The sequence below is a fragment of the Macaca nemestrina genome, chromosome 6 (genome assembly GCF_043159975.1).
Source record: "Macaca nemestrina isolate mMacNem1 chromosome 6, mMacNem.hap1, whole genome shotgun sequence".
Classification (NCBI taxonomy): domain Eukaryota; kingdom Metazoa; phylum Chordata; class Mammalia; order Primates; family Cercopithecidae; genus Macaca; species Macaca nemestrina.
Window position 1 is genome coordinate 45,476,598 of NC_092130.1, and position 17,674 is coordinate 45,494,271.

The 17,674-nt window shown below is 41.6% G+C and overlaps 1 protein-coding gene across 5 annotated transcripts in view; it reads right to left on the reverse strand.

Moving 5' to 3' along the window:
* The window catches only part of LOC105467129 (pterin-4 alpha-carbinolamine dehydratase 2), a 60,687-nt gene that overhangs the window by 25,808 nt on the left and 17,205 nt on the right, over positions 1–17,674 (reverse strand). The window contains exon 3 of one of the 5 annotated variants that reach the window (XR_011624668.1): positions 2,189–6,697. The exons of the other annotated variants lie outside the window; for them this stretch is intronic. The gene's annotated coding sequence lies outside the window, so the exon portion shown is untranslated. Of the gene's footprint in view, positions 1–2,188; positions 6,698–17,674 lie in introns of those variants that run through there. 5 annotated transcript variants of the gene reach the window in all.

Here is a 17,674-nt window from a genome sequence, read left to right on the forward strand (position 1 = left end):
ATGCCGTATAGAAACTCTTACACTTAAGCACAAGGAGACACAGGATGCTTGTTACAGAACTGACAGTAATACAAAACATCTAAATGTCCATCAATAAGGAAATTAATAAATGATAATTTATTTATGTATTTGATTTGCAAAGGAATAAGACATTTTAAAAACACATTTACTGTATCAGAAACAGTGCAATATGATGGAAAGAACATCAGACCAGGAATCCAAAACCTGGGCTCTCAACCCAGACCTTGAGCAAGCTATATGACTTGGCTGGGCTGTGTTTCCCAACTAGGTAAGATGAGATGATATGAACCAATCACACAGCACAGTGCCCTCACATACACAGTAATGTTCAATTTTTTAAACTAATAATATTATCATCTAGTATACACAAGGAACAGGATATCACTGATTACTTTCTATTTTGGTATTAATCACAAATTACTTTTTCATTTGCATCATTTACATGGCAACATCTGAATAGCATCTTTTCTGATCAAGTAGCACCTTCTGAACATAACTCGATTCTTGGTGACTATGGATCTGAGTGTATCTCCCCGCCATTACTCTGACCACCGATTCTCATCGTTCAGTTCTAGGGACTAAGAAGAGGAGGGGAAAATATAATGTGCATTTATAAAATAACTGCTCTGGACCAGGCACTCGCTGCAGCCCCGTGAACAGGTTTATCATTCTCTCCTCAGAGGAGAGAACTGAGGCTCTGAGGGGTTAAATCACTTGCCCAGAGTCACGCACCTCATAAAAAGTAAGGCAGGGATGCAAATTCAAGTCCCGTATGTCCAGCTCCAAAGTCTCCATGTGTGCATGTTTAGGTACAAATTCCTGATGTCAGATTATACTTTTTCTATTTTTTTTTTTTTCTTTTACTTAAAAGTAAATTTTAGGCCTGGCGCGGTGGCTCACGTCTGTAATCCCAGCACTTTGGGAAGCCGAGGCGGATGGATCATGAGGTCAGGAGATCGAGACCATCCTGGCTAGCACAGTGAAACCCCGTCTCTACTAAAACTACAAAAAATTAGCCGAGCGAGGTGGCGGGCGCCTGTAGTCCCAGCTACTCGGGAGGCTGAGGCAGGAGAATGGCGTGAACCCAGGAGGCGGAGCTTGCAGTAAGCAGAGATTGCGCCTCTGCACTCCAGCCTGGGTGACAGAGCAAGACTCCGTTTAAAAAAAAAAAAAAGTAAATTTTAGCAAAAATAAGTTTCCTACAATCTTTTTTTTTTTTTTTTTTTTTTTTTTTTGAGAGAGAGTCTCACTCTGTCGCCCAGGCTGGAGTGGTGCAGTGGCGCGATCTCGGCTCACTTCAAGCTCCACCTCCTAGGTTCACGCCATTCTCCTGCCTCAGCCTCCCGAGTAGCTGGGACTACAGGCGCCCGCCACCACACCCAGCTAATTTTTTTTTTTTTTTTTTTGTACTTTTTTAGTAGACACGGGGTTTCACTTTGTTAGCCAGGATGGTCTCAATCTCCTGACTTCGGGATCCGCCTGCCTCAGCCCCTATAACCTTATTTTTTTAATTTAATTATAAGAGATAAATAAAGTACAACAGGTTTTAGAAAAAGAAAAAAATTATGCAGTTTTTTTCCCTGTGCCCTTTTTTCCAAAACTGTTATAATATTCATTTAATTATGTATCCTGAATCACTTTATAACATTAAAACATCCTACTCATTCTCCATGTGGAACCATGGTTTTATTATTTTTAGAAGCTTCACAATCTCACATAGCGCGAGTAACTGTCTCTTTTAGAAATCATTCTATGGTTTCACGTAGAAGACAGACATGCATACATCTTTTAAAGTCAGGCCTTCTGAATATAAAGATTCTTTGAACTCTCTACCAATATACATTGCAGTTTCAGAGACAAAATTAGAGAAGCAATTCTATACTTGGGGATTTATGGAATAAATGAAAAGGTTTTTTAAAATCTCTTTTTTTCAACTCCCAGGGGAAACATTATTTAATATGATAAAGTCCTCTTTAGCTGAACACCTTTTAAAGCAACCAATTAATTCAGATCTAGTGTGCCAAACCAATGACAATTAAACCTGTCAGAACAAACAATCTACCTACCAAAACTGAAATGGCAAGGATATCATCATCAAATCCTCCAAGGTGCAGGCAGTGTGTACTGTGGAAAGATCCTCAAAGTAGACTTCTCAGGAACCAAGGTCTTTTTCTCTTTTTTTTTTTTTTGAGATGGACTCTCACTCTATTGCCCAGGCTGGAGTGCAGTGGCACGATCTCAGCTCACTGCAACCTCCAACTCCCTGGTTCAAGCGATTCTCCTGCCTCAGCCTCCCGAGTAGCTGGGATTACAGGCAAGTGCCACCACGCTAATTTTTTTATTTTTAGTAGAGACAGGATTTCACCATGTTGGCCAGGATGGTCTCGATCTCCTGACCTCGTGATCTGCCTGCCTTGGCCTCCCAAAGTGCTAGGATTACAGGCCTGAGCCACCGTGCCCAGCCAGGAACCAAGTTCTTATGCTCAAAATACTTCTTCCTGTCACATTTGTCTGTGGACATGACACTCAACCTCCACACTCAGCCCCTGCACTTGTCCAGAAGAGGGCCACTCACCAAGGGATTGTGAGGAGGCTGAGAAGTCAGGAAGAAACAGCTTCATTCATTTCTATCTTTAGTGCCTAGAGAACAGAGTGTTGCTCTGAAATAAGTCATATCTTATGTTTTCAAAATTATGATATTTAAAGAGTTTCATAATGAGGTCAAAGTCTCCACTACCCTCTGGGTCTGCCTAATCTTACCTCAAGCACCCAGTGCAAACTTGGGAGCCATTCCTACCGTGGTGTTCTGAGATACATTCTTTACTGAAACCTTGGGAAATAAAACCACCTGCACATCCAGGGTTATAAAAAAACAAATACGCTGCACCATGGCTATGGGGTATGGGCGCAAGGTCAGAAATAAACTGGGGTGGTTCTAAAAGAAATGTACAACCCAGAGAACCAGGCCTCAGGAGACCAACAGGGTTGGAGCCGGCAGGAACCACAGCAGTTACTTGCCCCAAACCCCGGAGGCTTGGAAAATCATGCCTTACAATTGTTAGAGTTTGAATCCATTTTATTTACAAGAGTGGTACTCTGTTTTAACTTTAAATCTCTCTGGGCCATGCAGAATATAATGGAAAATTACTCAAATAGTCTTGTGACACCAGAAGTCCACAGATAGAGAAAGGAAGGTGTGCCTGGGTGCAGATCTAGCTCTCTCACCTGGGAGAGTTACTTCTCCCTCTCAGCCTCAGCCTTCCCATAATGGGAAGAAGTAGGTGGACCAATGATAGATGGAGTTCTTCCCACCGTGTGACCTGATGGCCAACATAAGGAAAAAAGTGCCATGTTCCTGATGATTAAAAAAAAAAAAAAATTTCATATTACAGAGTGGGGGTCTCCTTAAGCCAGCAATCATATTGTTTAGAAAGAGAGGGCTAGTTTTTCATGGTGGTTGGGAAAGAATCTAGAGTGCTCTATCTGGCATAAAGGACCTATTTGGGACCTCAGAAGTGTCTTTACAAGCTCCAGTAAAACTTTAAGGTAGTTAAGTGTCCAGTCTATCTTTCAGTTTCATATACTGTGAGGCAGACCCCAAGTCACAGATGTCTGTATCAACCTTTCCAGAAAGAGTATTTTTGAACCTTCTTGGGTGTTTCATGTGAAGCTATTGCTCACTGCAGGCAGAAGGCTGTCCCCTCCTTAGATGCATTGAAGGTTTTAAGCCTGGAGGTTGTCTGTACATGGTAGATGCTACCCATGATTTTAGAAGCCTCTGGTTTTTTTGAACAGACAGGGGCACTATGCACCATTCTTTCTCCTGACTGCTTCCGATTTCCCTAAAAACACCCTCCAAAAATGAAGATTCCTCCTATGGCCCAGCAGATGCCCCATATGCATTACATGGGCTTAAAAAGTTATAAACACAAACTTCTGAAAACTTCAGAATCTCAACAACAACAAAAAAAATCTACAAAACATCAAAACCTGGAAATAAAAAATGACGACATTAACACGAGCTTGAAATAAGATGCAAATTCTGCACCTTCTGTCTGAGTACCACTTTTTAAGAAGACAAGTCGGTACTGAATGATGACAGGTAAAAAAAACTTAGGAATGTCTATTTTTGGAAGTTTACATGTTGGGATTTCTTTCAAAATTTAATACTATTCAATATTTTCTTTAAATATATTTCCTTTAAATAGTAAATATAGTCAGGTATATTCCAAATATGATTTCTAAAAAAGTAAAAAACAATTATTAGATTTAAGAAAAGAGATTTATGCCTGCTCACAAATCTAACAATATGAAGACCATATTAATATAACCAGTACTTACGTTATCCCATTTAAGTCAAGTCTTTGGACTTTAAACGTGCATCTAGGGCCTACTTTATTAAAAATCTTAAAAAATTATAGCTAAAAAGGTTTTTTGTACAACACCTTTCTTTTACCCCTTGTAACTTTATGAGTTCATAATAAATGAGTTTGGTTACGTCAAAAATGGGAAATGGTTTGAGTTTTAATGCAATATTTTAAAACCTGGTAAAAATTATTTTAACAGTATTCTAAGCATATATTTTTTTAAAGTAATTAAAATTTCTAAACCTCTCAGACAGCATTCAAGCACTCCTAACTTCACAGCCTCCTAACTCTATCCCCTTCCCCTCTTCCACTCTCACACACAATTAAGTCAAAGGTTAATTTCCATTCTAAGTCAAACTCTAATCCAAACTCTAATCCTGTGTTCCGAAAGCACCCCACCCAACACATAAAGCTCCCAAGCACACAGACTCCTCTCCAGAATAGGAAGGTCACAAAAGGGTGAGAGGACACCCTCGTCAAATAGTGAAAATAAGCTATAAAACTCAAAAGTTCCACCGATACCCACATCATTTCATAGACAAAAGATGGTCATTCAGAGAAAAGGTTCCTTCAGTGTCTCTGCTGCTATTCCTTAGTGAGAAAATGACTTCTAAAAGGAAGGCAAGGAGGCATGAGAGGCAAGTCTACTGAAGCAGGACTGGTTTCACTTCTGGCACCAAAGTCGATGGCAACAGTGACGGATCCGGAGACATGCCTTATGATAAATACCAAAAGGCAGCGACATCGTAGGCATGGAGGCTACAGGCACTGCAGACCAAGAAGCAGAGCTTCAAACGCCACACTCACAAGGCTAAAACGTTTCCTCGTGTGAGAAACAGAACCACCACTAACAATTTTTGGAAATAATATTTGAGTCTTGGCTCCCAACTGGATAATTTTGTTCTGCACCAAAAGCAGCTTCATTCAAATTCCCAAAGTCTTCAAGCAGCTTCAGACTAATTTCAAGACACAGTTTCCTTCCAAACCCAATGAAATGAAAGGCAGAAACCAACAAAAGAAAAAAAAAATTAAATAACATGTATAAGATGGTTTGCCATTTTATGAAAAACAAATGAAGAATTATGCTCACATCACACTGATAAACTGAGAGTCTGCCAGTGGTTCTCAGGGCAGATGTAACATTTTAACAAATGTGATTGTTTGTGAACGAAATAATTCTGATCAAAAACTTAATTGCAGCCAAAGTGGGCCCTGGGCTGTGTCACCATAATCCATTCTGACAGGAAGCAGTGAGTGGAGATTCCTACTGTGAACGGAGCACATGTGAAAGGTCAGCTTTGGCCTGGAACTTCAAAACCGTTAACGTGTAAAACAGTGTGCATTAGAGCCCGGAACAGCTAACCACTGGATTAGCGGATGTCCGCTGTGTGAGTCTGATGTGCTTTTGGCAGGTAATGGTTAATTGGTAAATAGGCAATGTATTGTAACTTTCTTCTTTGCCTCTTCCCAACATTTACCAGCAGAACCTATTCTTAATTTTAGTCCTAAAACACTGTAATATTAGATTTATAACTTGGTCTCAGAATACCAAAGTAACTGATTTCTCAAATAAAATTCATCTTTTTTAGTAAGGAAAAAGTTGCATGTATTTTAAAAAGAAATATCTGTAGATAGAAGAAATGAAAAAAAATATTTTCATGTAAAATGGATATCTGTTCAACCAATAGTAACCATCTTATTATAATAGCCAAAAATTTGCTAAATAAGGATTTCATTAGAAGAAATAAATGTTTATGTATTATAATCTGAAATCTGAAAAAGCAAATACACAATACTGTTTTACATAGCTTAAAACAAAATTCTAAATAAAAGTCAATACCACAGTTTTCATTTTTCAACATGGAATGTTAATTATGAAAGAACCAAGCTAAACATTGCCTTTTAAGTCAATGCATGCAGAAGTACTTTATACCTATTTAGTGCTATAAAATTGGCTCATTTGGTTTTAAATTACAGGCATTTTTCCTATACCTAAGGTATTAATGAGTGACAAAAGCCGGCACGGTGCACTTCAATGATCATTTTAGGATTTAACTCATCTCTGAATTGAAGAGAGAAATAATGCTTCTCCCTGAAAATAAGCAGGTCTTCTCTTCTCAAAATCAACCTTCTAAGGTTCTGTCTTTGGCCATTGGACAGATGCAGCTCCTGGGCCCTTTTAGGCTAAATTCAGGATCTTAAAGGTAGCTACGTGGCAAGCAGCCTTATCACCAGCACTTCATGAATCCCGTCCCCTTCAGAACATCAACTGATACCTTTAGAAACAAAATCATACTGCAATGGACGACCTGAAGAGAAAAAGGATCATGGTCAGCAAAACAAGTTATCAGTTTCTTACGTTTCTACTTTCCACGCAGGATCTGAAACTTTTAACATGTTTGGAAATCCCAGAATCTTCCCAACAGTCTGCCCCTGAAAGCATGTGATATACATCTGCTGCTCTGTACCCAGCACCTTCCTGGGCTCTGGCCCTGGTCACAGCTCCTGTCCCTCAAGGAGCATGCAGTGCGGCTGAGGAGGATAGAAAGGTCAACCATGGAGAGCTGTTAAGGAGTGAAGGAGCAGAGGGAAAGCAATCCAGAAGTCTGTGTGAGAGGCCGGGGCTGGGCACAGCCACCTCCTTCTCACTCTTCCTCTCCACGGATGTCCAAGGGGAATCTGCACAGCAAGTCAGGGTCACAAACAGGGCACCCAAGTTACCCACGGTGCTCAACTGATTCTAGGTACACAAAAAAGATGCCAAAATTCGCCAAGAAATATTTTACAAGGTTCCAAATCAGTTATTAATGGTATTTTCTTATACTGTTAAGTGACTAATTATACTTGGTAACACATTAAATTATAATTTTAGCCTCACTTCTAATCATCTTTTCTGTATCACCACAACATTTTCAGCATAATAATTCTTGGCTGCCATTCCACTTCCTTAGTGAGACCCAGGCCAAAGAAGCTTATAACTTCCCTCCAGAAAGATCAACAGAGCAGAAAGAACCTCCACACTGAGTTCCAGCTTAAAGCGGGCATTTGCACTCAGGGCTATGCATGCTGCCCTAGCCTCAGCACCAACACTTAACATGACAACTGTCTCATTCAGGAGCAAGACGACTGCCAAGCCAATCGCACCTCTTAATGAGGAAACAGACTTTGCTTATTTCTTAACTGGTTTATATTTTTTAACATGTTTTAAAACACAAAATTTCCAGAAAGTTGAACTTATACTTTAATTCCATTCTGGACTGCTAGCTAAATTTTACAAATACAAAGAAATATGTTACCAGTTTCTTTTTAAGGGCCCATGTCAAATGAGAGGACACCAAAGAAATTCATCATTCAATTCTTATTTGCAGGAGCAGATTCTCTGTAACTTGTAAATGATTTTGATTTACAGTAAATCATTATTGTATTCATAAATGCTGGAAAGTTGGTGAACAACATGATATAATGACACCCCAAAATAATTTTATAACTGCAGGTGTGCAAATCGTAACATGTGGGAGATGACTCAAAGGATAATGGGGAATAAAGGAGTTTAGGAAGGTCACATAAAGGAGGGAAAGGGATGAGGGCATGTACCCCAATTTTCTGAGATGTCTTCAAACCCAAACCACTCGTGTTTAGGCAGATGCAGTGGTGCAGTCAGGCACGGGCAGCAGAGGCAACAGTTACATTTAAACCCGCAAAAGCAAAATGCTTCATAATTTACAACAACCCAATCAGATTGCTCATTCTTTTGAGGTTAAATGCTACTGACATAAGCTACACCTGAATCCAATCAGTGCAGAAACATTGAGAAGATTCACACGAAAGGACTAAATTTGTCACAAATGGGTTGGTTTCCGATCTTAATGTAGCCAAGTTGCTTTACTCTGACCTCCATTGAACAAATCAACTTAATGGGCACTAGGAGTGCTATAAAACTTAACAATGGAGTGATTTTTAACTTTTAAAATATAGTTATGAAGCAAAATGTTGGATAGCTTCTACAATACTGGAAATCAAATTAAATCTAGATGTTTTTTAACAGTCTTGACAGATATAATCCTAGTTACCATGTAAATTTATGGTAAGCTGCTGTGATATTAGCCACAGGTGCTACTTTTAATATATGAGCCGCATCTGGCTGGGAATAGAATTTCTCAGAGGACTGAAAATGACCTCACTATCAGACAATGGAAGGGAAAAAAACAAGACCACTGTGGCATATAAAAAGCTGAAGATGTGGTCCACAACTAAATATTTCACATAAAATTCATTTTAACTCTGCAGTTGTAGGTTAAAGGATATTATGCTTTCAATATTTAAGAGGCGTAGATGTATTTCAACCAAAAAGCCAAAAGATTAAGAATGCAAGACAGTTATGAATACCCTGGCTACAAATATAATACTAGTTTTCCAATCTTTGATCAGTGTCGGAAAAAATGATGCACTAAGACTTGAAAAGAGAATTATTTCATGGTTCCCAAGCACACGACCTGATTAGACACCACTGAGCGTACCAAACCATGATGTAACAATTACTGATCTCTAAGCAGCAGCCACTCTCCAGCGCCTGCCCAACCTCACTGGTTGTGTTGTAAAAGTTCTTTGGGGTCATTCATCAGGTCCAAGAAAACATTTTCACCAAGTGAAATTTTTTTTAAAAAATCATTATAAGTAATTAATTCCCATTCTGAGTTTGAGGACCAGCAACATCACCCAGAGACAAATACAAAGGGAAAGTACATGTCTTTTAACTCATCCAATTCAAAAATAAAAACACAAATACATATAAAACATGGAATTGTTTGCTTTCAAGAAACCCTTCCTGAACCACTTGAAAGCCATCATTTGCCACAGAACTAGCAAGTGTGGAAATGTGATAGAGGATTTACAAAGATTTAATTTCCTATGAAATAACTCTTCCTGAATTAAACAAGCCTTCTTTATCTGAAAAAACTCTCTAAAAGAGAAACATTTCTGTGAAAATATTTCCTACACCATTGCACTAAGCTGTGAGAATGGTGGCTACAAAGCCCTATAACATAACATTTTCCTTCTGGCTGTCTCAAGTAACTTGAAGGGCTTGATTTTTTAGCTTCAGTGGATCAATTCTATCTAGGTGATGATTTCTATTTACTTTTTTAACAGGTGAGTGGATCTATGCCTGATCTCAATGGGCATAGAGATCCTGAGTATCTTTAGCAAGAACCACCTGGTACAGCTCCCTGACACTTTTGTGTCCAACTGACAGCATTAATACGGAGCATTTAGAAAAGGTGGACTCACAAAGCCTCTTCTGTGAGGACGATTACTGTAGAAAGGGATGGGCTAAACTAAATATGGCTTTTTTGTTCAATGGAATAATTTATATATCTCCCACCATTCAAAATCATGTGGTAAGCCAGCCGCAGTGGCTCATGCCTACAGTTCCAGAACTTTGGGAGGCTGAGGTGGGTGAACTGCTTAAGCCCAGGAGTTCAAGACCAGCTTGGGCAACATGGCGAAACCCAGTCTCTGCAAAAAATACAAAAATTAGCCAGCTGGAACATGCCTGTAGTCCCAGCTACTCAGGAGGCTGAGGTAGGAGGATCATCTGAGCCCAGAAGATAGAGGCTGCAGTGAGCTGAGATGGCGCTACTGCACTCCAGCCTAGGTGACACAGTGAGATCCTATCTCAAAAAAGAAAACAAAAAATCATGAGGTAAAATATTTTACTGATGTGAAAATATTCACTATACATGAAATGAAAAAAGCAACTGACCAAAAAGTATCTATAATATGATCCCAAATATATATACATACATAAACATTCACACAAATACACATTCACAGGTACTGTTTTTAAGTAAGTAGAAAGATTACAGTTATATTTTTCTTCTTTATACTTTTCTGTTTTTCCAAATTATAAAACATATTATGCAATCATAAAAAATTTTATTTACCAGTCAAACATGCCACTCAAATGTTAACAGGAGGGTATCATTCCTATTAGAATGAGAGGCCTGGTGGATCTCTGTGGAGTATGAGTAACCTATAAATGCTAAACTCTTCTATTCAAAGCTTGCAGTTTTAAACACATAGAAAAATGGAAGAGACTCACCCACAAGCTTACATAACAGAATCATACTTTAAGAAACTCTGAATTGGCCAGGTGTGGTGACTCTCACCTGTAATCACAGCACTTTGGGAGGCCAAGATGGGAGGATCACTTGAGGCCAGGAATTCAAGACCAGCCTGGGCAACACAGTGAGATCCCATCTCTGCAAAAAAAAAAGTAAAATTAAAAAATTAGCCAGGGCTGGGCATGGCTTATGCCTATAATCCCAGCACTTTGGGAGGCCAAGGCAGGGGGATCACTTGAGGTCAAGAGTTCGAGACCAGCCTGGACAACATGGTGAAACCCCGTCTCTACTAAAAATACAAAAATTAGCTGGGCGTGGTGGCACATGACTATAATCCCAGCTACTTGAGAAGCTGATGCAGGCGAATCGCTTGAACCCAGGAGGCGGAGGTTGCAGTGAGCTGAGATCACACTACTGCACTCCAGCCTGGAAGACAGAGCAAGATTCCACCTCAAAACAATAAAATAAAATAGCCAGACAATGTGGCATGCACCTATAGTCCCAGCTACTTAGGAGGCAGAAATAGGAGGATCGCTTGAGCCCAGTAATTTGAGGCTACAGTGAGCGATGATCACGTCACTGCACTCCAACCTAAGCAACAGAGACCTCCTCTCTTAAAAAACAATAAAAAGAAACAAAAAAAAATTTTTTTAAAGAAACTCAGAATTAAAATGGCCCTCTCTTCTTTACATCTGTATCCACAGCTATATGGTTAGTGGCTTCAATATTTATCTTCTCTATGCAGAGTTCCAATTCTCCAAATAGTTTTCAGCTGCTCTCTGCAGACCTAACTGGAAGTGACTTTCCCCTCTAGGCAGAAGCTCACCTCCAATCTGTAATAGACTTAGAACGGATCACTGATCAATCCAGTATTATAAACTAATGCTTTCAGGGTAGGGCATAGGGAACCATGTATCAATTTACAAGTCAAATTCCTTTCAGTAGCTGGCAATCTTTTTCTTCAAAACATGAAAATAACATACAGCCTCCTTTAAGCACTCCAAAATAAACATTTCTTCCTAAACAGAAGAAACAGACTCAATTCTGAATAGCAGAGTTGCCCATTCAAAGCTCCAAGACATTCCTAAACAAAAGTGCAATCCACATCCTTTGTTATTCCACAATCCTTCAAAACACAGACTTGTGTTAAGAAAAGAGGGGGTCACCTTAGGGTGGGATATCTGGCCTTGGAATGATGGTCCCACTGCCCACTTCCTCTGTAAGTTTGAGCAAGCTCTTTAACTTCCCTGACTTTTCCACCATTAGCAAAATGGGGATACGAACACCTAACTTTAGAAGGCTGCTGGGAAGCTTCAATGAAACAACCTATGTTATTTCATAGGTCACCTAACAGTGAGCTACTACACCCAATAAACACTCAAACACTCATTAGTTCATAAAATACTTTGTAACCCTCTAATCTGTCACAAAGAAAACTGATTTGGCTGCATTTCAGATAAATGATGCAATATTAAGAGTTACCTGTGTACAGAATGACCTTAAAGCAACATTTTTATATCCAAATTTCTAAAATTAATTCCTCAAAAATACTGCCAATATATTTTAGCTTTTCTTTATAGCACACCACCAAGATTTTTTAAAAAAGCAAAAGAAGGCCGGGCGCGGGTGGCCAAAGTGCTGGGAGGCCAAGGCGGGCATATCACGAGGTCAGGAGATCGAGACCATCCTGGCTAACGTGGTGAAATCCCGTCTCTACTAAAAATACAAAAAAATTAGCCAGGCACGGTGGCGGATGCCTGTAGTCCCAGCTACTCAGGAGGCTAAGGCAGGAGAATGGCGTGAACCTGGGAGGTGGAGGTTACAGTGAGCCGAGATCATGCCACTGCACTCCAGCCTGGGCGACAGAACGAGACTCTGTCTCAAAAAAAAAAAAAGAAAAAGAAAAATCAGCCAAGAATGCTGAACCAGTGGTCACAGAAAAGGAAAAGAAAAGAAAGAATTTGAGATTAAAGAATTGTCTTGAAACAGAAATGAATGTCTAATGGATAGCCAGCGAACAGGCCTGTGGCAGCCTCCCAGTGTGGTATTTGGTCGAGTCTTAGAAGAATCTGCCACGGGTCCTCAGGACATCAATATTCTCAACCGATTGTGGCTGCTGCAGTTGTGGGTGGCTGAAACTGTGGTGCTAAAATACTGAATGCCAGTCTTAGTCTCTCATGATTGGAGGCAATTGACTAGAGACACCATGGGCAGCCCATTTTCTTCTCTGATGTCTCAATACTGCATGCAGAACAAAGGCACAATCAATGCTGCAGTTCTCGGAAGCGCCCTGTGGCACTACAGAGCACTCTCTCTCATCTCTCAGACACGGCAACTTAGTAGCCAGATAAGCTGGTCACCATTAGGAAACATCGATGTCTAAGAGTGAGGAGATGAGTGAGAGGAAAAGTCCCCAGTGAGAGAGGGTTGTATGTATCCTGTAGGGAACAAAAGATGAAACACTATGTTCTCCTGGGGCTAAGTACATTGACTAGGATCACCCATGGTGAACCAAATCAGGGGCCCTCATGCATTCAAAATACAACTAGGTAACCTTGGGCCAGGTACTATGGGAGATGTACACAGGTACAACCCAAGTCTCTGTCCTCAAGGTGCTTACACCTTAGCTGGAGAGAGACATAGGTAAACAGTTACACGACCCTGTTCATAATCTAAGTTGCATTCAGTCTCGTCCTAACTTTGCCACTAGTTTGTTGTCACCCTGGGCAAACCACATTACCCCTGGGCTTCAGTTGCCCCATCCTTTCTGGCTCTAACATTGATAGGCCCTATATCAAAGCTCTAAGATGTTTAATTAATATCAAAACAAGGTTGGCCTGGGAACAATGGCTCATGCCTATAATCCCAATATTTTGGGAAGTTGGGGTGAGAGGATTGTTGAGGTCAGGAGTGCAAGACCAACTTAGGCAACATAGTGAGACCTTGTCTCTACAAAAAATGTTTTAAAAATTAGCCAGGCATGGTGGCATGTGCCTGTAGTCCAATCTACTTGGGAGGCTGAGGCAGGAGGATCACTTGAGCCCAGGAGTCGGAGGCTGCAGTGAGCTACAATCACACCACTGTACTCAAGCCTGGATGACAGAGGAAGACTCCATCTCTAAAAACAATTTTTTTAATTTAAAAAATAAGCCTGAAAGAACACCATAAACAAGTATAAGATAACTCTAGGAGTGAATTCTGAATAGAAAGAAAGACAACAGACTAATGTCTGAGACTATCAGATCTGTATAAAGCATATGAGCTCCACCTCCTCTCCAGGCTGGCCTGTGCCCCACCCACCGAAACCATCTTTGCTATGGTCACTGATGTCCTCCATGCTGTCCTCTGGTACTCATCTTTCTTGGTGTCTCAGCAGAATTGATACTTCCCTCCTTTTGAAACACCATATTCTTTTGGATTCTGTGACATGACACTGACCTGATTTTCTTCCTTTTTTTTTTTTTTTTTTTTTTTTGAGACAAGGTCTCGCTCTATCACCCAGGTTGCAGTGCAGTGGCACAATCACAGTTCACTGCAGCCTCAAACTCCTGGCCTCAAGTAATTCTCCCGCCTTGGCCTCCCAAAATGCTGGGATTACAGGCATGACCCAGCAGCCTTTTTCCATTTCTCTAACAAATCTTTCTTGTCTTTGCCAGCTCCTCTTCTTCTAACTCACCCCTAAATGGACCAAGTCCTGAGCCATCCTCTCTTCTCCCACTATAATTTCTTCTTGAGTCACCTCATCTATTACCTTGGCTTTTTTCCATACATACCTATGATTCTCCAGTTATCTCCAACCCAGACCTTACCTCTGGCTTTCTAATTCAGACATAAATTTTCTGGAAGTTGACATTTGGAAGTCTCACAGCACTCCCATGTAACAGTGTCCAAACCAGTAATCTTGATCCCTGCATCCCAAACCCATTCCTCTCCCACACTTCCCCAGCTCAGTAAATATCACTTCCAGCCACCTATTTCCTCCAGGCCCGAAATCTGGGAGTCATTCTTTTTTTTTTTTTTTTTTTTTGAGACGGAGTCTTGCTCTGTCGCCCAGGCTGGAGTGCAGTGACGCGATCTCGGCTCACTGCAAGCTCTGCCTCCCAGGTTCATGCCATTCTCCTGCCTCAGCCTCCCAAGTAGCTGAGACTACAGGTACCCGCCACCACACCCAGCTAACTTTTTTGTATTTTTAGTAGAGACGGGGTTTCACCACGCTAGCCAGGATGGTCTCGATATCCCGATCTCGTGATCCTCCTGTCTTGGCCTCCCAAAGTGCTGGGATTACAGGCTTGAGCCACTGCACCCAGCCTAGGAGTCATTCTTAATACCCTTCACTCTTCTTCCTTACCATCCATTACCACTCCTAGTCAGAGAAACATGAGTATTCTCTTTATATCTGCATTTTCTATAAGAATTATGTGTGCTACCACTGGTTTCTGCTCATGTAAACTCCTAAAGCTCCAGGCTCTATACTTCTCCACCTCTCCTCTGTCACTGTCCCAGTTCACAATCTCATGCTATGTCCACCCCAGTGATGATCTCTCACCTGGAAAGATGTGACAGCCTCCTTACTACTCTCCTTGATTTAACTTCTTTCCCCTCTACTCTATCCTCTGATTGGTCTTTTCAATGCATCAGCTTATTCCTTCCCTGACCATGATCCTCAAAGAGAATTAGGTCTTCCCATTATTCTCTCTCACAGCAGCCCTTTCTGATGCAGAGGCAGTATCTGAGCCACTAACAGTATGGATTGCCTGGAATCCAATCCTGACTCCACACTTACTAGCTGTGAGACCTTGGGCAAGTCGCTTAGTCTAAGTCTCAGTTTCCTCCTCTGTAAAATTTGGAAAATCTATTTCATAGGGTTCTGTGAAGATTAAATGAGTGAATACATGTAAAGTCCTTCCCACAGTGCCATGGCCCATAGTTTAAGTGTTCACTAACCATTTGCTGTTAATATTTTCCTTGCTGGCATTTAGCATAACTTGTAATTATATATTCACTTTTTTCTTTGTTTACATTCTCCCTCCCCCACTACACTGTATACTCTGTGAGGATGGGGACAGTACCGGCTTTGTTAACTGCTATAACTCAGTGTCTGGCACAGTGTCTAGCCTACAGTAAGTGTTCAATAACTCCTTATTGTTAAGTGCATAAAAATCAAGAAAAACTTTCTAGAAATAGGTGGGATGTGAACAGAAGGGGCAGGATAGGGTGAGATGGAGCATGGAAAGGAGAAGAACAGTTTGAATAAAGGAAGAAAAGAACTGAACTGAGGAGCTGGGTGTGGTGGCTCACACCTGTAATCCCAGCTACACAGGAGACTGAGGCAGGGGGACTGCTTGAGCCCACGAGTTCCAGGCTGCAGTGAGATATGATCATGCCACTGTACTCCAACCTGGGTGACAGAACAAGACCCCATCTCTAAAAACAAAACAAAACAAAAACAAAAAAAACACTGAACTGAGATGGAAAGCGTCTGGTTCCAATTCCAGCATGGCCACTAATTTTTGTGGCCTTGAGCCTTGTTTTCCCCACTTCTTCAGTTAAAGGGATGACTAGGTGACCTCTCATGTACATTACAGTTCTAATCTCTGAGGAAAGAGGCTTCTTGCAAAGTAATTCGAGGTAGGCTTAGGGCTGGGCTGTGGGCAGCTTTGAAAACCTCTGAGAAGATGAAGCATGCCCTATAAAATATAATCGGAAGGCAGTGAGATTATCTAAGCAGAGACCAACTTGCTCATGACAAAGTGGCACGCAGGCCAGTGGGAGCAAGGAGAGCCTAAATGTAACATGTAGCCAGGGAGCTCCTACCAGAACTCTAGAGGGAAGGCAGCTGTATCCAGGCCAGCAGCAGTCCTGTGAAAGGCACTACAGGACGACTGACCAGTTCTTGGTAACACATCACCAGGATAATTGTTCCATTTCAGGTCTAGGTGCTTTAGAGGACGGTGGTGCGGCTCCTGAGAGGAACAAGCCATTTGAAGGACAGTTAGAGAGACAAGAGTTTGCTTTCAGACACCCTAAACTGGTGGGAAAGCTACCCCAGGAGAGTACACCACAGGAACCCCGGCACCGTACTCTGTAGCCCAGCTCACTGAACCCATCTTAGGACCCTCATTTCCTAGCACACTGCAGACAAGGTACGTCCTCTTACTCCCTGTCCTTGACCTATGCCACCTGCTAACGCCTCCCTTAGTGCCTTCCCTTACAACCACATATCGGACTTTCAAGAACCAACTCGAAACCCCCCTTCTGCAGGCAGCAGCCACCCTGGAGTGCACCTCCTGGGGCTCATTAGCACAGCACTTCACATTTTAGTACCTGACTAACATGGTGAGATGAAAAAATCAGTCACCTTGTGCAATTCAGATGTGCCACCTCCCCAACAAAACTAGGAGATCTTCTGGGCAGAAATGAAACCAAGTCCTTCTGTTGCATCTTCCTCCTTCCGCACCTTGGATCCAGAGCGGCACTTGCCCCTCAGTGGATGCAAGCCCAACAGCTCCGCTGGGTTCACTAATCCTGACAGAACCACACCATGTGACTCCTGGCCCAGCCAGCCTGGGGCTGCTCCACACACCTGGTGCATGTCCACAGACAGGGCTGCGATGGCAAGGACAGAGCACTTGAAGTCAGTTTGATGTATGATATAGCAAAAAGCCTCAGCAGCTGGGCTCACGCCTGTAATCCCAGCACTTTGGGAGGCCAAGGCAGGCGGATCACTTGAGCTCAGGAGTTCAAGTCCAGCCTGGCCAACATGGTGAAATGCCATCTCTACTAAAAATAAAAAAAATTAGCCAGGCTTGGTGGCGGGTGCCTGTAATCCCAGCTACTTGAGAGGCTGAGGCGGGAGAATCGCTTGAACCTGGGAGGTGGAGGTTACAGTGAGCCAAGATCACACCATTGCACTCCAGCCTAAGTGACAGAGTGAGACTCCATCTCAAAAAAAAAAAAAAAAAAAAAAAAAGCCTGCATCCTGCCCTGTTGGCAGAGAGCACGCGAGCAAACAGAGTCAACAGCAGCATTTGCTGTTTTGATAGGATTGATTTTAATGATACAATTAAATGACCTTTGATTGCTCAACAGTGATACCTGGGCTACTCCCAAACAAGTACAGCTTTGTTTGTTTCAGCTGGCGAATATTCCCTTCCTCTGGGAAGT